This window comes from Pristis pectinata, chromosome 12 (assembly GCF_009764475.1).
Source record: "Pristis pectinata isolate sPriPec2 chromosome 12, sPriPec2.1.pri, whole genome shotgun sequence".
NCBI classification, from domain to species: Eukaryota; Metazoa; Chordata; class Chondrichthyes; order Rhinopristiformes; family Pristidae; genus Pristis; species Pristis pectinata.
The window spans coordinates 49,517,822-49,545,043 of NC_067416.1; the positions used below are offsets into that span (position 1 = coordinate 49,517,822).

The 27,222-nt window shown below is 49.5% G+C and overlaps 1 pseudogene; it reads right to left on the minus strand.

Annotated features, from left to right (window-relative positions):
* LOC127576392 (zinc finger protein 850-like) lies at positions 1–26,796 on the minus strand (annotated as a pseudogene).
* Between the last annotated feature and the right edge of the window lie 426 nt (positions 26,797–27,222).

Genomic DNA, 27,222 nt, shown 5'->3' on the forward strand with positions numbered 1-27,222 from the left:
TGGAGGTGGATATCAGAGATATATTTACATAAAGCCAAATAAACAGGGAAGGAAGAAATACAAGAATATTCCATCCGTAAACACTGGCAGGGACCATTTGCCTGCCTTTGTACTGTACAAATATATATATATATATATATATATTTCAGAGGAATTCATGTCTTGAGACACTTAGCATTAAAAAAAATACTGTAGACCCGGAATATAGGCCCAGTTAAATTCAGCAGAAGTAGGCCCCAACTGAGCTCGGCGACTGGGGTCCAATCCTGGGTGCAATGAGCAGCAGAATCTAATTCTTGCTGTCATTTGTCACTCGTTGGTCTTACAGCAGCTGCCCCGTTCAGATATTCCATATGGATCGTCCCTTAACGCTGGTGTCTCAGGAGGTTGGACGAGTGGGTGAATCCCTTCCCACAGTCGGAGCAGGTGAACGGCCTCTCCCCGGTGTGGATCCGCTGGTGTATCTCCAGGTTGAACGAGCGGATGAAGCCCTTCCCGCACTCGGAGCAGATGAACGGCCGCTCCCCGGTGTGGATCCGCTGGTGCCTCAGCAAGGTGGAAGACTCAGTGAATCCCTTCCCGCACTCCAAGCAGGTGAAGGGCCGCTCCCCGGTGTGGATGCGCTGGTGTCTCAGCAAGGTTGACAACTCGGTGAACCCCTTCCCGCACTCTAAGCAGGTGAACGGCCTCTCTCCCGAGTGCATCCGCTGGTGGGTCACCAGGTGGACCGCCTGAATGAATCCCTTCCCGCACTCCGGGCAGGTGAAGGGTTTCTCAAGGGTGTGAACCCGCTGGTGGATCATCAGGTGTGTCGACTGGGTGAATCCCTCCCCGCACTGAGGGCAGATGAACGGCCTCTCCCCGGTGTGAACTCGCTGGTGCCTCTGCAGGTTGGAGGACCGGATGAAGCCCTTCCCGCACTCGGAGCAGCTGAACGGCCTCTCCCCGGTGTGGATCCGCTGGTGGGTCAGCAGGTTGGAAGACCGGATGAAGCCCTTCCCGCACTCGGAGCAGGTGAACGGTCTCTCCCCAGTGTGGATGCGCTGGTGCCTCAGCAAGGTCGACGACTCGGTGAAGCCCTTCCCGCACTCCAAGCAGGTGAAGGGCCTCTCTCCCGTGTGCATCCGCTGGTGGGTCACCAGGTGGACCGCCTGCGTGAACCCCTTCCCGCACTCGGGGCAGGTGAACGGCTTCTCCCCGGTGTGGACCCGCTGGTGGATCATCAGGTGGGTCGACTGGGTGAACCCCTCGCCGCACTGGGGGCAGATGAAGGGCCTCTCGCCGGTGTGGATTCGCCGGTGCCTCTGCAGGTTGGAAGAATCAATGAAGCCCTTCCCGCAGTGGGTGCAGGTGAACGGCCTCTCCCCGGTGTGGGTCCGCTGGTGCTTCATCAGGTCACTGGATCGCTTGAATTGTTTCCCGCAATCCGAGCAGTGAAAGGGGTTCATGGCTGTGGAGACAGGAGGGTGTGAACAAGGGGGGGGGGGGGGGGGGGGGGTAGGTCAGTGAACTCCTTCCCACTCACACAGCGGCTGAAGGTCCCTCCCCGGCCCGCTGGAGGCTCCGGGAGCTTCGGAGCTGAAGCCCCGGCGTGTGGATTAAATCGACCCCGAGGCCGGAGGCCGGAGGCCGAGTCCCGGGTCCTAGGAGCAGGGACCCCACCCCCGGCTGGGGGGGTGGGGGTGGGGGGGTGGAGGTAGAGGGGAAGGTCAGTGCGAGCTCCGGACAGCCGGCCGGTCGCCGCGCTGGGACGGTCGCGGTCCTTCGGCCCTTCCTCCGTCCCGCCCTGCGGGCCACGCTCCGCACCCGGAAGCCAGCCCCCGCTTCCTCATCGCGGGCCCCGGGCGGCGCATGCGTGCCGGCGGGGCGCCCAGCTGGGCGGAGCGCTTTCTGAAGCGCGGTGCGGTGTGGGTAGGGAGGCGGCCATTAATTGGTCCCCCCCCTCCTCCCCTCGCCAGTCCGCAGTCCCTTTCTGCAGATGGACAAATGTCTCCGAAAGCGAAAAGAACACCTCGCAGATATTAGAAAGTTAAAATGAAAAAGGAAAATTGTGGAAAGATTCGGCAGGTTAAACCGCATCTGAGCGACACAGAAATTAACCATTTAGATCTCGTTCAGAATGAGGGAAAGTTAGAAATCAAACAAGTTTTTATGTTGCAGAGAAGAGGGTGGGTTGGAGAAAAGAACGTGATTGGATCGAGAGCAGGGCTGACCCAATGGCAAAGTGGTGGTGATGTCGTCTGATAGGAGGATGGCGAATGCTTGTTAACCGCGGCTGATTCTTCTGAAGGAGGTACAAATGGGAGCAGATGAATGAAAGGAGAGTCGGTGCTAGAACCATCGATGGAACCAGAATACTGCAGCTTTTGGAAATCTGCAACAAGAGAATGCTGGAAAAACTCAGCGGATCGGGTAGCGGAGAGTGAAAAACCGAGTTAACGTTTCAGGTCGATTATCTGGCCAGGACTGATACAAACTGGAAAGGTTGATTATCTGAAATTGAGTTCAACGTGGGGTCCTGAGGATTGTAGTATGACTAGTTGGAAGGTGAGTTGCTGTTGGTCGGGTTTTTTTGGAATAGTGTTAGAGCCCAGTTAAGAGAGGGATAGGGATAGAGAATTAAGGTGACAGGCAGCCAGAAGTTCATCTATAAATTCACTGATGACATCAGATTTCTGAACAGTCCATGAACACCACCTCATTATTCCTCTTTTGCACTAGTTATTTATTTTTGTAACTTGTAGTAATTTTTTTGTCTTTGTACTGTTCTGCTGCCGCAAAACAACAAATTTCATGACTTATGTCAGTGATAATAAACCAGATTCTGATTCTGAAGGTCATCCTTGCAGGCAAAATGAAGGTGTTCTACATAGTAATTACCCAATCTGCAATTTTTTTTTAGAATAGATGACATTGTGTGCACCAAGTGCAGAGCAGTAAATTGGAAGTGTAAGTGGGTTTAATGGTGCAACACACACAAAGGCACAATAGTGTAACGGTTAGCATGACGCTATTACAGTGGCAGCGACCTGGGTTCAATTCCCGCCGCTGTCTGTAAGGAGTTTGTACGTTCTCCCCGTGTCTACATGGGTTTCCTTCAGGTGCTCCGGTTTCCTCCCACATTCCAAAGGCGTACGGGTTAGGAAGTTGTGGGCGTGCTATGTTGGCGCTGGAAGCGTGGCGACACTTGCGGGCTGCCCCAGAACACTCTACGCAAAAGATGCATTTCACTGTGTGTTTCGATGTACATGTGACTAATGAAGATACCTGACCTGACCTTATCTGCTGCAGCAAAGAGATTGCTCCTCATTTTAGTGGGAAACATGAAAGCAGATTGTAAAAAGGCTGAGGGGCGCGAGTTTGTGAGGTGGTCACACCCCAGGTGCAGGCTTACAGATAGTTGGGTGACCACCAGGAGAGGAGAGGAGGCTGACGATGCAGTGTTTTCCCTGAGGTCACCCCCCTCGGTAACAGGATGCTGTTGGGGGGTGGGGGGGCATGACCTTTCAGAGGCCAGCACCAGTAGCCGGATCTGTGTCCCCATGCCTGGCTCTGAGGCTCAGAAGGGAAGGCTGAAGTCAGGCAGAGTGACAGTGATAGGGGACTCAATAGTAAGGGGCGCAGAGAGGCGTTTCTGTGGCTGCAATCGAGACTCCAGGATGGTGTGTTACCTCCCTGGTGCCAGGGTCAAGGATGCCTCGCAGCGGGAACAGGACATTCTGAGGGGGGAGGGCGAGCAGCCAGAGGCCGTGGTCCATATAGGTACCAGTGAGATGGGCAGGAGAAGGGATGAGGTCCTGCACAGGGATTTTAGGGAGCCAGGTAGAAAGTTACAAAGCAGGACTTGCAGGGTTGTAATCTCAGGATTACTACCGGTGCCACGTGCGAGTGAGGTGAGAAATAGATACACAGTGCAGTTCAATACATGGCTAAGGAGCTGGTGCAGGAGGGAGGGCTTCAGATTTCTGGGATCATTTCTCCCTGTCAGTTGAATGGATCAAAGCAGTAACCCGAATGTGGCAGGGAAGACAGGTGAGGATCCAGGTGAACACCTGAACATCTTGCATCTGTTTCTGTGGAAAGGGGAGATTACACCATCTGTATGGAGGAGGAGGAAGGTAAGTATTGGAAGGGAGTGGGAGGGGGAGAGTGGGAGGGGGAAGGAGAGAGAGTAAGACAGAGGGAGGGAGGGAGGGAGGGAGAGCGAGGGGAGAGAGAGCAGGACTGAGGAGAGATGGGAAGAGAGAGATAAGAGAGGGAGAGATGGAGAGAGAGGGGTCCAGCATCTTTAAAAGAGGATAATTCATCAGGTCTTGATTAAAATATACCACAGCCTTGTAAAAGGTGAAAATAATTCTGGTTGTGACTGTTGTTTTCTAATTCTGTTTGCCTCTGGGATGGTGCTGGAAGGCAGAAAGGTTGGGGAGGTGGTGCCACAGTTTGCAAGGGAAGTAAAGTCATCGACCAGCTGCAGACCAGTCAGCCCAACATCTGCAGCAGGCGAATTCATGGACTAAACTCCGAGAGGCAGGGGTCCGTCACAGACCGTCAGCACGCAGGCATGGGAAGATCACGTCCAACTTGGGTGTACTATCCGAGGTGGCAACAAAGAGTGTTAATGGAGGGAGAGCAGTTGATGTGACATTGCTTGGATTTAGCGAGAAGTTCTGATAAACCAGCCCACGCCCGATCATCATCGGACCATCTGCACCAACCCTTAACCCCCCACCACCAATCAAGAACCTATCAACCTCCGCTTTAAATACACCCAATGACTTGGCCTCCAGCACCCTCCCTGGCAACAAATTCCACAGATTCACCACCCTCTGGCTGAAGAAATTCCTCCTCAGCCCAGTTTTAAAGGGGACGTCCCTTTATTCTGAGTCTGTGCCTTCAGATCCCAGACTCTTCCACTGATGGAAACATCTTCTCCACGTTCACTCTATCCAGGCCTTTCAGTATCCAGTAGGTTTCAATGAGATTTCCCCTACCCGCGCCCCCCCCCAACCAATCCTCCTGAACACCATCGAGGACAGGCCCAGAGATGGCAAACATTAACCCTTTCATTTCCGCGATCATTCTCATGAACCTCCTCTGGACCCTCCCCAGGGCCAGTGCATCCTTCCTCAGATACGAGGCTCAAAATACCTGGGTGATTCAAGTGCTGGAAGGGATACGTCTCACACGCTGGGAGAGTTCCTGCTCCCACCACCCCCTCAGGCAGTGCCCTTCACATTCCAAACATCACTGGGTGAAGGAGTTTCTCCCGAGATCCCCTCTGAACCTTCCCCCCCCCTCCCCCACTTATCTTAAACCTATCCCCTCTAGTTTTATCAATGTACCAGAGAAAGCATCCTATCTGGATGCATCACGGCTTGGTACAGCAACTGCTCTGCCCAGGACCGCAAGAAACTGCAGAGAGTTGTGGACACAGCCCAGCGCGTCACAGAAACCAGCCTCCCCTCCTTGGACTCTGTCTTTACCTCTCGCTGCCTTGGTGAAGCAGCCAGCATAATCAAAGACCCCACCCACCTGGGTCATTCTCTCCTCTTCTGTCAGGCAGAAGATACAGGAGCCTGAGGGCACGTACCACCAGGCTTAAGGACAGCTTCTATCCCACTGTGATAAGACTATTGAATGGTTTCCTTATACAATAAGATGAACTCTTGACCTCATACTCTACTTTGTTGTGACCTTGCACCTTATTGTCTACCTGCACTGCACTTTCTCTGTAGCTGTGACACTTTACTCTGTACTGTTATGGTTTTTACCTGTACTACCTCAATGCACTCTGTACTAACTCAATGTGACTGCACTGTGTAATTAATTGACCTGTACAATCAGTATACAAGACATGTTTTTCACTGTACCTCGGTACAAGTGACAATAATAAACCAATACCAATACTTACAGACCCCTCTGCTATGGGGGAAGAATTCCTAGCACCTCCCCTATCTGTTCACCTCAAGAAAGTAGAAATCTGTAGTAGTTGAGGTGAATAGCAGGGACACAGCTACAGGGGGCAAGTGAAAACAGAGGAGAGAAATACAAGAGCAATCCAACAGGGTGAAAGGGGATGAGTTGGTGTGCAGCAGAAACACTGGCAGCTGGGCCGAATTTCTGCTCTTGCTGAGGTACACCTATGTATCTCAAAACATTAAGGGCTTGAGACAGTTTAATACAGAACAGATTTATTTATAATTGACCCAGAATACAAACGTGCCTCCAATCACAGGAGGAAACAACCCCAAATGTGCCCAATAACCAGTGTCCGAACCTGGATGTGATCAACAGCACCAATAATCACAGAATCAACATCACTTGTGAACTCACTGGTGTCTCAGCAGCTGCAGGGTTTAAATGCCCCACGAACGTACTGCATATTTAAACCTTCTCTTCAGTGTGAGCTCGTCGGTGTCTGAAAAGGTGCGATGACTGAGTGAATTCCTTCCCACACACGGTGCAGGTGTATGGTCTCTCCCCGGTGTGAATCCGCTGATGTATCTGCAGGTCAGATGACCGACTGAATCCCTTCCCACACTCAGTGCAGGTGAAGGGCCTCTCTCCAGTGTGGACTCGCTGGTGTATCTGCAGGTCTGCTGATCGTATGAACCCCTTCCCACACTCGGTGCAGGTGAAGGGCCTCTCGCCGGTATGAATTTGTTGGTGTGTCAGCAGGTGGGATGACCGACTGAATCCCTTCCCACACTCGGAGCAGGTGAAGGGCCTCTCACCGGTGTGAACTCGCTGGTGCCTCAGCAGCTTGGATGACTGAGTGAATCCCTTCCCGCACTCGGAGCAGATGAACAGCCCGTCCCCGGTGTGGATACGCCTGTGGTTACCCAGGTGGGAGGACTGACTGAATCCCTTCCCACATTCGGGACAGGTGAACGGTCTCTCCCCAGTGTGAATTCGCCTGTGTCTCACTAGGTAGATTGACAGAGTAAATCCTTTCCCACACTCGGGGCAGGTGAACAGTTTGTCCCTGGTGTGAATTTGCTGGTGTCTCCGAAGGGTGGACGACTGAGTGAATCCCCTCCTGCACTCAGTGCAGGTGAACGGTCTCTCCCCGGTGTGAACTTGCTGGTGCACGAGCAGGCAGGATGACCGAGTGAATCCCTTCCCACACTCGGAGCAAGTGAACAGCCTCTCCCTCGAGTGCATTCGCAGGTGCACCACCAGGGCACCAGCCTGAGTGAATCCCTTCCCACATTCAGAGCAGGTGAAGGGCACTTCCCCTGAGTGAACCATCTGGCCAGATGACCGAGTGAATCCCTTCACGGGCCTGGAACAAGGAGATGATGTTTTCCCCTGTGAACTCACTGGTCCATTCCCACAATGTGTCACACAGGTTTCCAGTTGCAATGGGCGTTTCTTTCCCAACCTGCACGGAGGTAATTGCTGCCCACCCCTTCAGAGACTTGAAAATTGGTTCATGGAAATTCTCACACACACATGGTTTTTCACTGCCCGCCGTAAGCAGTGTGACGTCTCTCCAGCTGTGTCACAGTCGGTGCTCTGCAACAGCCCTTCGTGGGTGTCTCCCTGCCTGTGGTTTGAAGTCTTAAACTCAGAAGTGGAACACACAAAAGAGTCTCTCCTTCCATATTCAAAGGACGATGATCTTCAGGAGCTGGTGAACTGGGTGAGGCTGCAGACCTGATGTGATATCACGCCTGAGATTCCCGTTCGCAATTCCTTCATCTTGGAGATCCTGTAAAAAGTTACAAAATATCATCAATAGGTAGGGAGCAGTAACCCAGAACAGATCATTTTAATCTCCCTGGCCAGTTGTGACCCAGCTGGCAGCTCTCCTGCCTCCGAGTCAGACGTCAGGGGCTTGCGTCCAACTCCAGAGTCTGAGTACAAGACTTAGCAGAGTGATCAATGAGCTCACACTCAGATCAATGGTCATGGGATGAAGGATTCAATTGGATTAGAAATTCCTTGTCACAAACCCTTGGAATTCTCTGCCTGAGACAGCAATGGAGACCGATTCATCCGGTATATTCGAGGGTGATATCGACGAACCTTTGGACTGAACAGCAGCCAAGGGTCATGGGGTCAGGAAGTAAATGTCTCCACAGTGAGGTCCTACCTGAAAACCCAGCGTGATGATGAGCAGCTGATCTGTTGTCCATCAGGGGAACATTACTGGCCAGGACACAGGCAACTGCTCTGCCCAGGACTGCAAGAAACTGCAAGAAACTGCAGAGAGTTGTGGACACAGCTGAGAGCATCACAGAAACCAGCCTCCCCTCCTTGGACTCTGTCTTTACCTCTCGCTGTCTTGGTGAAGCAGCCAGCATAATTAAAGACCCCACCCACCCAGGTCATTCTCTCTTCTCTCCTCTTCCATCGGGTAGAAGATACAGGAGCCTGAGGGCACGTACCACCAGGCAAGGACAGCTTCTATCCTATTGTGATAAGACTATTGAACGGTTCCCTTATACGATGAGATGGACTATGACCTCACGATCTACCTTGTTGTGACCTTGCTCCTTATTGCACTGCACTTTCTCTGTAGCTGTGACACTTTACTCTGTACTGTTATTGTTTTTACCTGTACTACATCAATGCACTCTGTAGTAACTCAATGTAACTGTACTGTGTAATGAATTGACCTGTACGATTGGTATGCAAGACAAGTTTTTCACTGTACCTCGGTACAAGTGACAATAATAAACCAATAAAAATACTGGATCTTCTTCTGGACATTGCCCCAGAAGTGCAGTGCTCCATCAATGAGCACCAGGACACGTGTTTAAGTTGGTGCAGTGAGATCTGACCCCTCTACCTCTGATGCACGGGCAAGAGTGAGACACGCCAAACCACAGCTGACTCAATATTATAGCAGAAATGTAAGGAAGTGATGCTAAATCCTGACAAATCATGAACTGGGCCCCAGCTGGTCATGAGGAAGTACATGAAGGGGGCAGAGACTCCAATTTTCTGGAGTGACTGGGCAGACAGTGAGGTTCACCAACGAGCAGAGACTGAAGAGAAATGTTCACATTGATGAGCTGTTTCCACAGAGGAGATCGGGACAGAAACATGAGGAGATGAGGAGGAGAAGTGGCCGTTGCCTTTCAGCCCCTTACACCTTGCCAGGTCACGGCTGATCTTTCCCCTCGGTGCCTCTTCCCTGCACCAGCCCCTTGTCCTTTGATTCCCGTAATGCCTTAAAATCTATTGATCTCTGTCTTAAATATAGTCAGGGACACAAACTCCACGGCCCTCTTGGGTGGACTCCTACTGCAAGTAGCTAGGCAAGGAGCTCACATCCTCGGATAGGGAGATGACACCCAATATTCCAGGAGCTGTTTCACCAGGGCCCTGAATAATTACAGTGAGGCATTTTTCTTCTTATATTCAAAGTCTTTTGAAATAGAGTCATACAATCATGCAGCACCGAAACAGGCCCTTCAGCCCAACTGGTCCATGCTGACCATGGTGCCCATCAAGTTAGTCTAATTTGCCCATGTTTGGCCCACATCCCTCTAAACCTTTCCTATCCATGTACCTGTCCAAGCATCTTTTAAATGTTGTTAATGGACCTGCCTCAACCACTTCCTCTGGCTGCTCATTCCATGTACTGAGAACCCTCTGGGTGAAAAAGTTGCCCCTCAGGTTCCCATTAAATCTCTCCCCTCTCACCTTAAACTTAGTTCTTAATTTCCCAACCCTGGGAAAAAGACCGTGTGCATTCACCCTATCTATGCCCCTCATGGTTTTATACACCTCTGTAAGATCACCGCTCATTCTCCTACGCTCCAACGGAAAAATGTCCCAACCTGCTCAACCTCTCTCCATAGCTCAGTCCCTCAAGTCCTGGCAACATCCTCATAAATCTCCTCTGCAGTCTTTCCAGCTTAATGGCATCTTTCCTATAACAGGGTGACCAAACCTGAACACCATACTCCAAATGTGGCCTCACCATCATGTACAACTGCAACGTTACATCCCAGCCTCTATATCTAATGTCCTGACTGATGAAGGCCAGCGTGCCAAAAGCTTTCTTCACCACCCTGTCTACCTGCCATGTACTTTTCAGGAAACCATATACTTGTACTCCTCTGTCCTCTGTGAAAGTCTTACCCTCATTTGTCTTCCCAAAATACAACACCTCGCACTTATCCAAATTAGACAACATTTGCCATTCCTCGGCCCACTTACCCAGCTGATCGAGATCCCTCTGTGAATCCTGACAACCATCCTCACTGTCGTCAACGCCACCTATTTTAGTGTCATTCGGCAAACTTACCGTGCCTTGTACCTCCTCATCCAAATCATTGCTATAGAAGACGAAGAGCAATGGGCCCCGCACTGACCCCAGGGGAACACCACGAGTCACAGGCATCCAGTCCATGAAACAATCCTCCACCACCATCCTCTGCTTCCTACGAGCAGACCAATTCTGTATCCAATTAGCCATCTAATTAGATCCCATACGATCTAACCTTCCAGAGCTGCCGACCATGTGGAACCTCGTCAAAGGCCCTACTGAAGCCGATATGGACCATGTCTACATCATCAACCTTCTTGATTACTTCCTCGAAAAACTCAATCAAATTCATGAGATGTAATCTCCCACACATAAAGCTGTCCTGACTATCCCTAATCTACCCGTCTTTCCAAATGCTTGTACATCTTATCCCGCAGAATCCCCTTGTATTGTGGAGGGTCGTGGCTGTGACATGACAGTGACAATGCTGACCCACCTGGTCGGATGACAGTACTGCACCTACCTGGTCGGAAGACACACCACTGTCTTTCTTTTTCAATCTTTTTATTGAATTTCAAATTAATTCAATTAATATACATAACATTAACGATTATACACATGGTGCAAAGAGATCGGGATAACAATAACAGTTTAATACATATACTCACAAGGAGCAAACTAAATAATCTGGACCTCCCACTCTCTTGCTACACCACTGTCAATCAAGGTTTGGCTCCACCCCCACCACACCTAATTATTGGTCGCTTTAAACACCTTTGTACCTGGCACACTCGGGCGATTGGCCTGTTTGAATTACCTGGGCTGGCTCCACCCCCAGCCCTCCAGCAGTATAAAGAGTGCCACATGCTTGGTTCTGTCCCTTTGTTGTCTCTGAGGTAAGCTGTGCACTGCTTAATAGTTAGTTATCATATCCCTCTAGCATAGAGCCAATGCTTACACTGAGTCAAGGGAGGGTGGCAGGTGTTGTATTGTTTCTTCCTTGACTTGTGTGCACCCAGTTTGTTTTGTGTGTGTGTGTGTGTGTGCGCGCGCATCTCACCCTAGTTGTGATTCTCCCCCGACGTTCGCAATCACCTGTGTGCGTGTATGTGAGTATTGCCCATTATCCTGTCCCACGTTTGTCTTTTATAAATAAATCATTTTAACTCCAAAGACTGTGTCCAAAGTCTTTGCCCTTCGAGACCTCACGAACTTGTCCTACAACACCCCTCTAGTAACCTACCTACCACAGATATTAGGTTTACTGGTCTTAAGTCCCCAGGTTTTCTTTGCAGCCCTTCTTAAATAAAGGCCCAACATTAGCCACCCTCCAGTCTTCCAGCACTTTACCTGTCGCTAACAATGATGCAACTATCTCAGCCAGGGCTCCCACAGTTTCTTCTCTAGCCTCCCACAGTGTACTTGGATATACCTGATTAGGCCCTGGGGATTTACCTACCTTCATACGTTTTAAGACATCCAATACCTACTCTGTTGTAATGCAGACTATCCCCAAGCCCCCCCCCCCCCCATTAACTATCTCAAGGTCTGAAGTCTTCACATCCTTCTCCATAGTAAAAACTGAGGGGAAATACTCTAAGGACCTCATGCATCTCCTGCAGCTCCACACAAAAATGTCCACTTTGGTCTTTTGAGGGGCCTTAGCCTCTCTCTGGACACTCTTTTTCCCTTAACATACTTATAAAATCTCTTTGGATTCTCCCTAATCTTCTCTGTCAAAGCTGTCTCATACCCCCTTTGAGCTCTTTGGATTCCCTTCTTGAGTATACTCCTGCAACCCCTGTACTCCTCCCCAGACTCACTTGATCGCAACTGCCTGTAGCTGATGCATGCCTCCTTTTTCCTGACCCGAGCCTCAATATCCCTCGTAATCCAGGGCTCCCTACTCCTGCCAGCCTTGCCCTTCACTCTAACAGGAAGATGCAGATCCTGAACTTGCGATATCTCACTTTTGAAAGTCTCCCACTTGCCAGACATTCCTTTGCCTACAAACAACCTGCTCCAATCAGCTTTTGCAAGTTCCCATCTAATACCATCAAATCTTTTTTTTCCTTGCCCCAATTTAGAACTTTAACTTCTGGAGAAGATTTGTCCCTTTCCATAACCAATTCAAAACTAATAGAACTATGGTCACTGGTCCCAAAGTGCTCCCCCACTGACACCTCAGTCACTTGTCCTGCCCCATTTCCCAAGAGTAGGTCAAGCTTTGCCCCCTCTCTCTGGTAGGGCCTTCAATATACTGCGCAAGCAAACTCCCCTGAACACAACAAATTCCATCCCATCTAAGCCCTTAGCAGAATGGTAGTCCCAGCCTATATTAGGAAAGTTAAAATTCCCCACTATGACAACCCTTTTATTCTTGCAACTTTCTGCAATCTCCCTACATATTTGTTCCTCTAATTCCCATTGACTATTGGGGGGGTGGGCCTATAGTACAATCCCAACAAGGTGATCATCCCCTTCTTATTTCTCAGCTCCACCTATAAAGCCTCACTGGACCTTCTCTCAATGATTTCATCACAGACTACCGCCATGACGTTCTCCTCAATCAGAAATGCAGCTCCCCCTCCTCTCCTTCCTCCACCTCTATCCCACCTATAGCACCTGTACCCTGGAACATTTAGCTGCCAGTCCTGTCCCTCCCTTAGCCATGTTTCTGTAATGGCTGTAATATCCCAGTCCAATGTACCTATCCATGCCGAGTTCATCCTCCTCACCCATTAGGCCTCTTGCATTGAAATAAATGCAATGTAATCCAATGGTCTTTCCTCGCTCCCTGCCATGCTGCTGCCTGTTTTGTCTACTGACCTTACCGTCATTGAATTCTGTCTCACCTTCCAGCCTCACTTCTGCTTTGGATCCCACCCCACCCCCCACCCAATCTAGTTTAAACCATCCCTAGTTGCACCTGCAAATCTGACCACTAGGATATTGCAAACCCCTCCAGTTCAGGTGCAGCCTGTCCCTTTTGTACAGATCACCTCTGTCCCAGAAGAGATCCCAATGGTCCACAAATCTGAATCCCTGCCCCTCTGCACCAACTCTTCAGCCACGCATTCATCTTCTGTCATCTTAACTGTTTGTGGTACCTGAGCATTCTCTTCCAGTGACTCACGTACAAGGACTCCCAGGCCATTCTATAAACCCAAACTTTTTAAATCTCCAGCTATTTAAAACTTAATCTGCTGCTCTGTTCGCTTGAGCTCACTTTTCCCACAGTACGTTCCATTTGCCATATTCTCACCCATATAAATTAAATTTTTTTAAAAATTAAAATTTTATTTACAGTGTGGTAACAGGCCCTTCCGGCCCAATGAGTCCGTGCCGCCCATTTTAAACCCCAAATTAACCTACCCGTACATGTCCTGTCTCTCTAACCTTCAACCCTCCCTGCATCCTCACAACACACACTTTCACCCACCTCTGTACCATCAGCATATGTGGATACATTGCACTTGGTCCCAAATCATTGATAATGATTTGTGAACAGCTGGGGCCCCAGTACCAATCCTTATGGCTCCTCAATAGTTACTGCTTCGTGACCCAGAAATAACCCATTTATTCCTGATCGATGTCTGTTTATGCAGGTGTGAACTGAAGGATTGCCTTTCTCCAATTGCTTGTGCTCTAACTTCAATGCATCACCTTTCAAAGTCCTTCTGAAAGCTCAAATATGCCATATCCACCCTTTTTAGTTTTTCTAGTTATAACATCAAAAAAAACTCTAAAGAATTGTCAACTATCATTTTCTTGTAATAAATCCATGTTACTAGAATCATAGGGAGATACAGCATGGAAACAGGCCCTTTGGTCCACCGTGTCAGTATCGACCATCAACACACATTTACACTAATCTTGCATCAATCCTGCTTTTGTTTCAAACATTCTCCCCACATTCTCATCAATTCCCCTCCCCCGATTCCACCCTTTACCAATACTCTAGGGGTAACTTAGTGGTCAAATAATTTACCAAAGAACAAGTGATTAAAGTTTATAATTCACAGTTACTCTCCCATCATCTGGTACAATTTAATGACCTGGTAACCAGATGAGAAGATTTTCTTTACTGACTCGGAGTACAAGTCAGTTCCACTGTCCGAGTCCCAGTCTCTCCAGACTGTATCGAGAGCTCGGCAGGGTCAGGAAGCCCCACCACCAGCTCCCGATCGGTCCGCCTGTGGACCGGGCCCAGCGGGATCAATGGCGGTCTCTTTACCCACAATTCCAAGCGCGAGAGCAACCGCTCTGCTCCACCGGCGCGCATGCGCCGCCCGTACATTCCGGCCTCCGTGGAGACCGAGCGGGGAGTCCCCGGGGCCTCGGGTGGGCGGTGAGGGACCGGGGGGGGGGGCTCGTCCTCACTGCGGCGGCCCGCGGTGTTGGTGGCGCCCGTACCGACTCTCCCCCCGCCGGGGGCCGCTCCTCGGTCCCGGCCCCGGTGCTGATCAAACCCGCGGCCCCGGCGCTCGGCTCCGACCGTTGAGATCCCCACCGAGCAGTTTGTGGCGTCACGTCCGGTGTCTGACGCCCGCGCCCCGGAACAAGCGGCTTCCTCTGGCCCGGTGGTTTCTGGGTAATGTAGTCCTTTGTAAACAGCTTGCAGACTTGCATTTAAACAGCGCCTGTCACTGCCTTCCGGCTTGATTGTCTTTGAGGAGTAAATGCCTCCTCGGTTCCAGTGAGAATAAAAGCATCCTATCCAATCTCTCCTCATAAACAAAGCCCTCGGATCCAGGCAACGTCCTGGTGAATCTCCTCTCCACTGTTTCTAATGCTGCCTGTGGTGTGGTGATCAGAACTGTCTACAATACTCCAGGGGCAGCCTGACCAATGTATTGTACCGCTGCAACTTGGCGTCCCAAATCTTAAACTCAGTGCTTCAGCCTACGAAGGCAAGCATGGCAAAAGTCTCTTTCACTACTCCATCCACCGATGTCTCCAGTTTCATGGGGTTAAGACCCTGTACCCAAGGTCCCTCTGTACATTAGTACTTCAAGGACCCTGCATTTGTCCCATTAGTGTTTGACGTCCCAAAATGGTGATCACACACCTCTATCGGCCACCACTGCCAACTTTCCAACTAAGTCTCTCTGTATCCATGCACAGCCTTCTTCACTTTCTACTATCACCAATTTTTGTGTCCTCAGCAAACTTACTGATCAGTCAACCTACATTCTCATCCAAGTCATTTATACACATGGCAAACCACAATGGTCGAAGCAACAATCCCTGTGGTGCACTACCGGATACAGACTTCCAGTCAGAAAAACACCCCTCAGCCATTACCCTCTGCCTCCTATCACCAAGACAATTTTGCATCCAGTTTGCTGACATAATTTGTATCCAAAGTATCCATCCATTCAGGACTGGGCTACCATGCGGGACTTTGTCAAAGACCACATACACCACCACTACTCCCTGCCTTCATCAATTTCCTGCGTAACCTCCTTAAAAAAACAGAATCAGATTTGTGAGACAGGATTTCCACTACTATTCTACCTTCTGGGAGAAGATACAGGAGCTTGAAAGTCTCAATGTCCAGACTTAATGAACAGCTTCTTCCCCACTGCTACCAGACTTCTGATCCAATCACCTCTTTTACATCGCCTTCCTGGTGGTGATACCACCACATTTTCGGACTCCTAATTTTACCTTCCACTGTTATTCCTTCATTGTCACTTTAGCATTTCTTTTTGCAGTACTTCAGATTGCACTAGAATCTCAGCACCATTCTCTGATTTTGCGCTCAGTTATTGCTGTATTTATTATTACCATGTATACTGTTTACTCTGTGAGCTTCAGGCGTGCAGGCAATTTCATTTCACTCTAGTGTATATGACAATAAACTAAACTAAGAAAACCATGTTGATTTCTCCCCACCCTTCCAAGTGAACCTAAATCCTGTCACTTTTAATTTTTTGCAACAATTTCCCTATTATAAGGCTCACCAGCCTGTGGTTTCCTACCTTATGCTGATGCCCTTATTAAAGATCCAAATATTGAGTACTAAGGATCTGTGCGGACCAACTGGCTGGAGTATTTACAGACATATCCAACCTCTCGACTCTGCGGTCTGAGGTTCCCACCTGCTTCAAAAAGGCATCCATTGTACCGCAGCCCGAGAAGAGCTTGGTGACCTGCCTCAATGACTACCATCGGGTAGCACTTACATCAACCGTAACAAAGTGCTTTGAGAGGTTGGTTATGGCGCAAATCAACTCCTGCCCCAGAGATGACCTGGATCCACTTTAATTTGCCGACTGCCTCAACAGGTCAACGGCAGATGTGATTTCTCTGGCTCTTCACTCTACTCTGCACCATCTGGACAACAGGAACTCGTACATCAGGCTGCTGTTCATCGACTACAGCTCAACGTTCGACACAATCATCCCATCCAAACTCATCACCAAGCTTCAAGACCCGGGCCTCTGTCCTTCCTTCTGCAACTGGGTCCTCGACTTCCGCATCGGCAGATGTGGTACACCACTGGCTAAAGACTTCCAGCCAGAAACACACCCCTCAACTATTACCCTCTGCATCCCATCACCAAGGCAATTTTGCATCCAGTTTGCTAACACACCTTGGACCCCACATGCCCTAACCTTCTGGGCCAGTCTACCATGTGGGACTCTCTCAGAAACTTCACTGATGTCCACATGAACCACATCCACTGCTCTGCCTTCGTCCATTTTCTAAGTTACCTCCTCAAAACACTCAGATTTGTGAGATGGGATTTCCCCCGCTCAAAACTATGTTGGTTCCTCCTAACGAGTCTTGCCTCTTTGGGGGATTCTTCAATCCTGTTTCCCAGTGCCACTTCACGTCCTCTTTTTGCCCTCCAAATTTCTTTCTTGAGTTCTGTCCTATATCCTTCAAAGGATTCACTCAATACCAAATGCCCAGACCTGACATATGTTTCCTTCTTACTTCTGATCAAACCTTCAATTTCCTTTGTTAACCAAGGTTCCCTAATCTTAGCATCTTTGCTTAGATAGAGAGTCTAGTGGCATGGTGTTAAGACAACAACCTTTCCCTCAATGTCAGCAAAACAAAGGGGCAGGTAATTGATTTCAGGAAGCGGGGCGGACACACACCCCTGTATGGATCAATGGTGCTGAGTTGGAGATGATAGAGAGCTTCAAGTTACTAGGTGTAAATATCATCAATAGCCTGTCCTGGTCCAAATAGGTAGCTGCTATAGGCAAGAAAGCACAGTAGTGCCTCTACTTCCTTAGAAGGCTAAGGAAATTCGGCATGCCCTACTGACCCTCACCAACTTATCTAGTATGCACCATAGAAAGCATCCTATCCAGATGCATCATGGCTTGGTACAGCAACTGCTCTGCCCGGGACCGCAAGGAAATCAGAGCTGTGGACACAGCTCAGACTATCTTGAAAGCCAGCCTCCCCTCCACGGACTCTGTCTACAATTCCCGCTGCCTCGGGAAAGCAACCAACACAACCCACTCCAGACACTCTCTCTTCTCCCTTCTACTATCGGGCAGAAGATACAAAAGATTTAAAACAGGCACCACCAGGCTCAAGGAAAGCTTCTATCCTGCTATTATAAGACTCTTGAACAGACCTCATGTATGATAAAGTGGAACTCTTGATTTCACAATCTACCCTTCCGTGCCCTTGGACCTTATTTGACTAATTTCACTGCACTTCCTCTGTAACTGTAACACTATATTCTGCATTCCGTTATTGCTTTTCCTCTTGTACTATCTCACTGTTCTTACGTTTTGAAGTGATCTGTTTGGATGGCGTGCAAAACAAAGTTTTTCACTGTACCTCAGTACATGTGACAATAATCAACCAATTACCAATGGGAACATGCTGACTCTGAGCTCTCAGCTTCTCGCCTTTAAAGGTGTCCAGCTTATCAGATCCCGTTCCCCCCTCCCGGACAGCTGCTCCCAATCCACTTGCACCAGTCCTGCCTTTTACGGTTGGAATCAGCCCTCCCCCAATTTTAGACCCGAACTCTAGGACCAACCTTATCTTTTTCCATAACCCCCTTGACACTTACCCAACTATTGTTGCTGTTTCCAAGGGGTTCCTCCACAGACTTGCCCATCCTCACTCCCTTAGATAAGGTTGTGCAGCCTCTTCCTCTGTAGGACTCGCTACTTACTGCTTCATAAACCGTCTTCAATGAGTTCCACCCCATCTAAACCCTTTTCACAAAGTCAGCGTCGAGGTGCTTTGAAAAGCTTACTTGCAGTAACATCACAAGCACATAGCGTCAGGTAAGCAGCATTCAGAAGAAAAATATAAACAATTTCCACACAACAAGAAAAAACAATTAGAACACAAGAGATAACAAAGGTCCATTGTAGTGCAAAGTGTTGCTAAACTCTAGTGATTAGGATTGCGCCAGTTGGTTCAAGAATCGAATGGTTGAAGGGAAGTAGCTGTTCTTGAACCTGGTGGTGTGGGACTTCAGGCTTCTGTACCTCCTGCCCCATGGTAGCTGTGAGAAGATGGCACGGCCCAGATGCTGGGGATCTTTGACGATGGACATTGCCATCTTGAGGCAGCGCCTCCTGTAGATACTCCCGATGGTGGGGAGGGGTGTGCCTGTGATGTATTGGGCTGAGTCCACTACTCTCTGTAGCTTCTTACATTCCTGCGCATTTGAATTGCCGTACCAGTCCATGACGCAACCAGTCAGGATACTTTCAACAGTACATCTGTAGAAGTTAATTAAAGTGTTCGGTTACAAGCCGAACCTCCTTAATCTCCTAAGAAAGTCACTGGCGCACTTTCCTTGTGATTGCATCTAAGTGCACAGCCTAGGACAGGTCATCCAATATATTAACGCCCAGGAATTTAAAGTTGCTGACTCTCTCCACTGCCGATCCCCCAACATAGACTGGCACATGTTTGCCCTCCTTCCCCTTCCTGAAGTCTACAATCAGCTCTTTGGTTTTACTGCTGTTGAATAAGAGGTTGTTGTTGTAGCACCACTCAACCAGGTGTCCTACCTCGCTGCAGTAAGCTGACCCATCACCACCTGTGAACCGTCCAACAACAGTGGTGTTCCAGGCAAATTTGTACGTGGCATTGCAGCTGTGCTTAGCCACACAGTCAGGTGTGTATAAAGAGTAGAGCAGGAGGCAATAGTATCTAAACTAACCATCAAAAATGGAATTATCTCTTCCAAATTAAAATACTATGTTCATTGATGACTTGTATAAACTTTTATGGGGTACCAGAGGAGTAGATTTATGACTGGGAAGGTCAAACTGTCAGTATCTTCAATTCTTCAGAACCCGTACATCATTGGCCTTTGATTTTGGTCTTTGGGGAAAGATATTGAGCATCGTGACTGATGAAACACTGTAACATACACATATACAAGTGAAAATATCCCAGAACAGAATGGAAACAGCTTCAGTCCATTACACAGCCAGAGAAGACAGTGCACCTTCACAATGGGGAGAAACTGAACAGTTGATGTTTCTTCACCAGCTCCTAATAACTAGCAGGCCTGGAATGAAACCAGGTAATTGTTCAAGTCTCTGGAAATGGGCAAATACTTCCGTGAAAAGGTTGCCGCCACATAGAACCTTGGTCAGGCCCTCGGCTGGAGGACCGCATGCAGTGGTGGGCACTGAGGGCCAGGAAGGATGTGCCGGAGAAGGTGCAGAGGAGATTCACCAGGACGTTTCCTGGGATGGGGGAGTTCAGCTGTGAGGAAGACTGGAGAAGCCGGGTGTGTTCTCCCTGGAGCAGCGGAGGTTAAAGGGGGACTTGACTGAAGGGTAAGGATAGGGCAGACTGCAGGAAACTTTCCCCCACACCAGAGGTGGGTAAAACTAGAGGACATAGGTTTAGGGTAAGGGGGGGAAGAGATTTAGAGCTGATATGACTGGGACCTTCTTCACCCAGAGAGAGGCAAGTACCTGGAATGCACTGCCTGAGAGAGTGATTGAAGCTGATACGGAAATAAAATTCATCCTTATGAAATTTAACTGGGAAAATTGTAAATGAATAAGCATTAAATACATTTTATTTTCAATTTGCATTTCTTGGCAAATGCACAGACAAGGCACCTTCACATTACAGAAAATCGCGATACAAACTGTTTTCTAGGAACAATGGGGGGGTAACACAGGGGTCACCTGTACACATCACCACCGCACCCCCCCCTTCCTCCATGTGGAAATCAGGACACCTGTAGTGTAACTCTGCACATGGACAGTGGACTCTGTGTATCCATGTCCGTGCTCAGACTGTGATCCTATTGGACAGGAGTCACACGATGTGCCTCTTTGTCAACCATGTGACATTGACACTGACTAAGCCATCATTAATGCAATGGCTGCGCTCGTTCAAGATCCCCTAAAAATTGGGGGTGGGGGTGGGATAAAGAGTCTCAAACCAGGCATTCCCCAGTGGGAGATGTGTGAAAAGCCCATGGCTGCCGTGTTATTCCAGCACTGATCACAGGGAAAGGGGTCGAACCGTCGATCCAGGTTGAATTTGAGGTACCATTAGTAAGTGTGCGGATGGTACAATAATCAGTGCCGTGGTGGACAGTGAGGAAGATTGTCCGGGGTCTAAGGCAGGACATTGACCAACTGGTAAATGCTCTACTCTCTATACACACGACTGTGTGGCTAAGCATAGCTCCAATGCCGTATTACAAATTCACCGACGACACCCCAGGTGGTGTTTAATTTATGTTTTTCTCGTGAATGCTGCTTATCTGACGCTATGTGCCTGTGATGCTGCTGCAAGTAAGTTTTTCATTGCACCTGTGCACACGTGATCTTGCGCTGATGACAATATACTCGACTTTGACTTTGATACAGCTACTTCTCTTCAACCATTCGGTTCTTGAACTAACCGGCACAACCCTATTCACTACAGCTGAGCAACACTATGACCACTTTGATCACTTTGCATGAAAATGGACTTTGCGTCTTTATTGTTCTAATTGTGTTTTCTCTTGTAAAAATTGTGTACAACTTATGTTGATATTTTTCTTGTGAATGGTGCTTACCTGATGCTGTGTGCCTGTGATGCTGCTGCAAGTAAGTTTTTCATAGTACCTGTGCACACATGAACTTGTGCAGATGACAGTGAACTCAGCTTTGACTTTGAAAAGCTATATGGAGTAATGGCAGAGGGAATTTAATGCTGACAAGTGCGAGGTGATGAAATCTGGGACGTCAACTAGAGGCAGGAGGTGCACAGTGAGTGGTAGGGCACTAAGGAATGTTGATGTACAGAGAGATTTTAGGGTTCAAGTCCACAGTTTGCTGAAAGGTGCAAAACAGATCGATATCGTGGTGAAGGCATGTGCAATGCTTGCCTTCATAGTTGGGACATCATATAGTAACCTGACAAAACAGTGGTTGGTCCGCACTTGGATTCTGGTGTGACGCTCTGGTGGCTGCGCGATAGGAAGGATGTGGTTGAGCTGGAGGGAGTGCAGAGGAGATGCACCTCGTGGACAACTAAGTACAGCACAGCATAAAACACACCGGACATTGACTTTGATTGGAAAGGCTGGGATAGTTTCCCTGGATTCAAGGAGGCTGAGGGGTGATCTGACAGAGCTATTTAATTTTATTAGATAGGGTAGACAGTCAGAATCTTTTCCCCATGGTAGGGGTATGAAATGCAAGAGGGCATAGGTTTGAGCTGAGAAGGAGTTTTAAAGTGGATTTGAGAGGAATTTTTTTCACTTTATAGAAGCATATAAAACTGAGAGGTAATAGGGATAGTTAGTCAGAGGGAGACACAAGAGACTGCAGGTGCTAGGATCTGGAGCAACTCATTGGGTCAGGCAGCATCTGGGGAAGCAAAGAGACAGTCGACGTTTCGGGTCTAGACTCTGCATTAGGACCAGTTAGTCAGACTTTCTCCCAGGGTGGAAAGGCACAGGGGACATGCCCTCTTCACATTACTACCATCGGGGAGGGGGTACAGGAGCCTGAAGACCCACACTCAATGATTCAAGAACAGCTTCTTCTCCTCCGCCATCGGATTTCTGAACGGCCCATGAACCCATGACCACTACCTCGTTATTCCTCTTTTGCACTATTTATTTTTGTAACTTACAGTAATTTTTATGTCTTGCACTGTACTGCTGCCACAAAACAACAAAGTTCACAACATATGTCAGTGATAATAAACCTGATCATTAGAACAAAGAGACAGTCGACGTTTCGGGTCTAGACTCTGCATTAGGACCAGTTAGTCAGACTTTCTCCTAGGGTGGAAAGGTCAAATACTAAGGGCATAGGTTTGTGAAAGGGGGGAAAGTTTAAAGGAGCTGTGTAAGGTAATTTTATTTTAAATCACAGACCGTGGTGGGTGCCTGGAACGCGCTGCCACTAGAGGTGGTGGAAGCAGGAACGATAACAAGATTTAAAAGGCACTGAGACAGACCCATGAACAGGCAGGGAACGGAGGGACGCGGACCATGTGCAGGCAGAAGGGATTGGTGGAGATGGGCAGAAGGGCTAGTGTGGACACAGTGGACCGAAGGGCCTGTTGTGCCGTACAGCTCCGTGGCTCAGCCCCAACCCTGGGTACTGTGTGTGTGTGTGGAGTCTGCACGTTCTACCCGTGACCACGTGGGGTTTCCTCCAGGTGCTCCAGTTTCCTCCCACATCCCAAAGACTTGAGGGTCGGTGGGTCCGTTGGCCACTGTAAACTGTCCCGAGGGTGTGGGTGAGTGGGAGGATCCGGGGGTAGAATAAACAGGGGAATCAGTGTAAATGGGTGGTTTCTGGTCAGCACGGAGGTGGTGGCCGAAGGGCCTGTTTCCGCCCTGCCCACCTCAGTGGGCTGTGTGAGGACACAAGAGACGGCAGACGCTGGAACCGGGAACAACAAACGGAACGCCGGAAGAGCTCAGCAGCTCGAGCAGCGTCTGAGGAGGCAAGAGGTGCGGGTTGACGTTTCAGGTCGAGACCCTGCCTCGGGAGACCCAGGACATCGACTCGCACCTCCTGCCTCCACGGATGCTGCCCGACCCTCAGTGGGTTGTGCTTCCTGCTCTGTGTGACCGTCGTACAACAGGTGAAGGCCCTTCGGCCCCTCCCACCTGCCCCACCAATCAGTAAGGTCACGGCTGACGGTGACCGGACATCATTTCCCTCCCGTCCGACATCCCGGGATCCCTTTAACATCAGGAGTTTCCCACTGAGGTCAATGACCTCCCATTTCCCCACATTTTACTCCATCTGCTGTGTTCTTGCCCGTCCCTTCAGCTTATCCATATCCAGTCTCTTTACATCCTCCTCAAGCCCAACACATTCAAACAGAACAGATTTATTTATAATTGACCCAGAATACAAACGTGCCTCCAATTACAGGGGGAAACAACCCCAAATGTGCCCAATAACCAGGGTCTGAACCTGGATGTGATCAACAGCACCAATAACCACAGAATCAATGCCTGCAGTCACTTGTGAACTCGCTGGTGTCTCAGCTGCTGCAGGGTTTAAATGCCCCACGTACGTACCGCATATTTAAACTTTCTCTTCAGTGTGAACTCGGTGGTGTCTCAAGAGGTGGGGCAACTGTGTGAATTTCTTCCCACACTTGGTGCAGGTGTACGGTCTCTCCCCAGTGTGAATCCGCCGGTGTATCTGCAGGTCAGTTGATCGTCTGAATCTCTTCCCGCACTCGGAGCAGGTGAACGGTCTTTCCCCGGTGTGAATCCGCCGGTGTATCAACAGCTCAGTTGATCGTCTGAACTTCTTCCCACACTCAGAACAGGTAAACAGTTTCTCCCTGCTGTGAATTTGTTGGTGTGTCAGAAGGCTGGATAACTTGGTGAATCCCTTACCACACTCGGAGCAGGTGTACAGTCCCTCCTTGGTGTGAATTTGTTTGTGTCTCAGAAGACCATACAACTCAGTGAATCCCTTCCCACACTCGGAGCAGGTGAATGGCCTCTTCCCGGTGTGAATTTGTTGGTGTTTCAGAAGGCTGGATGACAGAGTGAATCCCTTCCCACACTCGGAGCAGGTGAATGGCCTCTTCCCGGTGTGAATTTGTTGGTGTTTCAGAAGGCCAGATGACAGAGTGAATCCCTTCCCACACTCGGAGCAGGTGAACGGCCTCTCCCCGGTGTGAATTCGCTGGTGTCTCAGCAGTATGGATGACTGAGTGAATCCCTTCCCGCACTCGGAGCAGGTGTACGGTCTCTCCCCAGTGTGAATTTGTTGGTGTTTCAGAAGACTGGATGACTTAGTGAACCCCTTCCCACACTCGGAACAGGTGAACGGCCGCCCTGCAGTGTGGAATCGCTGGTGCCTCAGCAGTTTGGATGACTGATTGAATCCCTTCCCACACTCAGAGCAGGTGAACAGTCTCTTTCCAGTGTGAATACGCTTGTGTGTTACCAGGTGGGACAACTGAGTGAATCCCTTCCCACATTCGGAACAGGTGAATGGCCTCTCCCCAGTGTGAATTCGCTTGTGTCTCACCAGGTAGCTTGACTGAGTGAATCCCTTCCCACATTCAGGACAGCTGTATGGTCTCTCCCCAGTGTGAACCCGTTGGTGTCGTAGAAGGCTCGAAGACTGAGTGAATCCCTTCCCACACTCGGTGCAGGTGAACGGCCTCTCCCCGGTGTGAATTTGTTGGTGTCTCAAAAGGCTGGATGACAGAGTGAATCCCTTCCCACACTCGGAGCAGGTGAATGGCCTCTTTCCGGTGTGAATTTGTTGGTGTTTCAGAAGGCCGGATGACAGAGTGAATCTCTTCCCACACTCGGAGCAGGTGAATGGCCTCTCCCCCATGTGAATTTGTTGGTGGGTGGACAGGTGGGCTGACTGTCTGAATCTCTTCCCACACTCGGAGCAGGTGAACGGTCTCTCCTCGGTGTGAATTCGCTGGTGCCTCAGCAGTTTGGATGACTGAGTGAATCCCTTCCCGCACTCGGAGCAGGTGTACGGTCTCTCCCCACTGTGAATTTGTTGGTGTTTCAGAAGACTGGATGACTTAGTGAACCCCCTCCCACACTCGGAGCAGGTGAATGACCTCGCCCCAGTGTGAAATCGCTGGTGCCTCAGAAGGTTGGATGGTTGACGGAATCCCTTCCCACACTCGGAGCAAGTGAACGGCCTCTCCCCAGTGTGAATTCGCTTGTGTCTCACCAGGCAGCTTGACTGAGTGAATCCCTTCCCACATTCAGGACAGCTGTATGGTCTCTCCCCAGTGTGAACCCGTTGGTGTCGCATAAGGCTCGAAGACTGAGTGAATCCCTTCCCACACTCGGTGCAGGTGAATGGCTTCTCCCCAGTGTGAACTTGCTGGTGCAACAGCAAGTTGGATGACCGAGTGTATCCTTTCCCACACTCGGAGCAGGTGAACGGCCTCTCCCGAGAGCCAATTCGCTGGCGCCTCATCTGGTCAGATGACTGAGTGAAACCCTTCATGCGCCTGGAACGGGGGACCATATTATCCTGTGAACTCAATGGTCAGTAAAAAGGATGCCTGAATTACTTAGCTCAAACGGAAGAAGTGAAAGCATTTGAATATTATCAGGGCAATGGATAACACCAAGTTATTCTCAGTCACAAATCAGGGGAAGTCACCTCCCCCAGCGTGTCACCCAGGCCTCTGGTTGCAAAATGCACTGAAGTAATCACTGCCCACTCCTTCAGAGACTTGAAGAAAATTTACACTGTTCCTCTGCAACTTGGTTCATGAAATCCTCGTACACGTGTTTTTTCCGTCTTGGCTTTAAATAGCGTGACGTCTCTCCAGCTGTGTCACAGGTGGTGCTCTGCAACAGCCCTTCGTGGGTGTCTCACTGCTGTAGTTTGAAGACCTAAACTCAGAAGTGAAACGCAAAAGCATCTCTCCTTCCATATTCAAAGGATGATGATCTTCAGATGCAGGTGAACTGAGTGAGGCTGTAGACCTGATGTGATATCACACCTGAGGTTCCCATTCATACATCTGCTACCTTGAATATCCTGTAAAAAATTTCAAAAGTCATCAATAAGTGGAGGCCAATAACTTCAAACAGATCGTTTTAATCTCCCTGGTCAGTGCTGACTCAGTTGGTAGCTCAACTGCCTCCGAGTCAGACGTTCAGGGCTTAATTGACACCTCCAATCCCTTGTGCTCCAATTTTATTTTATAATGTCGTGTGACACCTTTCAAAGTCCTTCTGAAGCCAAAATATACGACATCTACCCTTTTACGTTCTTCTAATTATGTTCTTCTAGTTAATATAACAAAGAATAAATGATTAAAATTTACAATCTCAGTATCTGGTACAATTAAATGACCTGGAGCCCAGATGTGATGATTTTGTTTATTTACTGGGAGTTTCATTTACTTTCTCTCTTCTAGTCTAAATCAGAGCGGCCCAGCGGGATCAATGGCGGTCTCTTTACCCACAATTCCAAGCGCGAGAGCAACCGCTCTGCTCCACCGGCGCGCATGCGCCGCCCGTACATTCCGGCCTCCGTGGAGACCGAGCGGGGAGTCCCCGGGGCCTCGGGTGGGCGGTGAGGGACCGGGGGGGGGCTCGTCCTCACTGCGGCGGCCCGCGGTGTTGGTGGCGCCCGTACCGACTCTCCCCCCGCCGGGGGCCGCTCCTCGGTCCCGGCCCCGGTGCTGATCAAACCCGCGGCCCCGGCGCTCGGCTCCGACCGTTGAGATCCCCACCGAGCAGTTCGTGGCGTCACGTCCGGTGTCTGACGCCCGCGCCCCGGAACAAGCGGCTTCCGCTGGCCCGGTGGTTTCTGGGTAATGTAGTCCTTTGTAAACAGCTTGCAGACTTGCATTTAAACAGCGCCTGTCACTGCCTTCCGGCTTCCTCGTTGCTTGAAATGTTTTATGATTGTATTATTATCAGAAAATGAACGCACATCAAGCTCCCACAAACAACAACGTGACCACGACAGGATTTGTAACGTTGATTGAGTATTAAATGCCTCCTGGGTTCCAGTGAGAATAAAAGCATCCTATCCAATCTCTCCTCATAA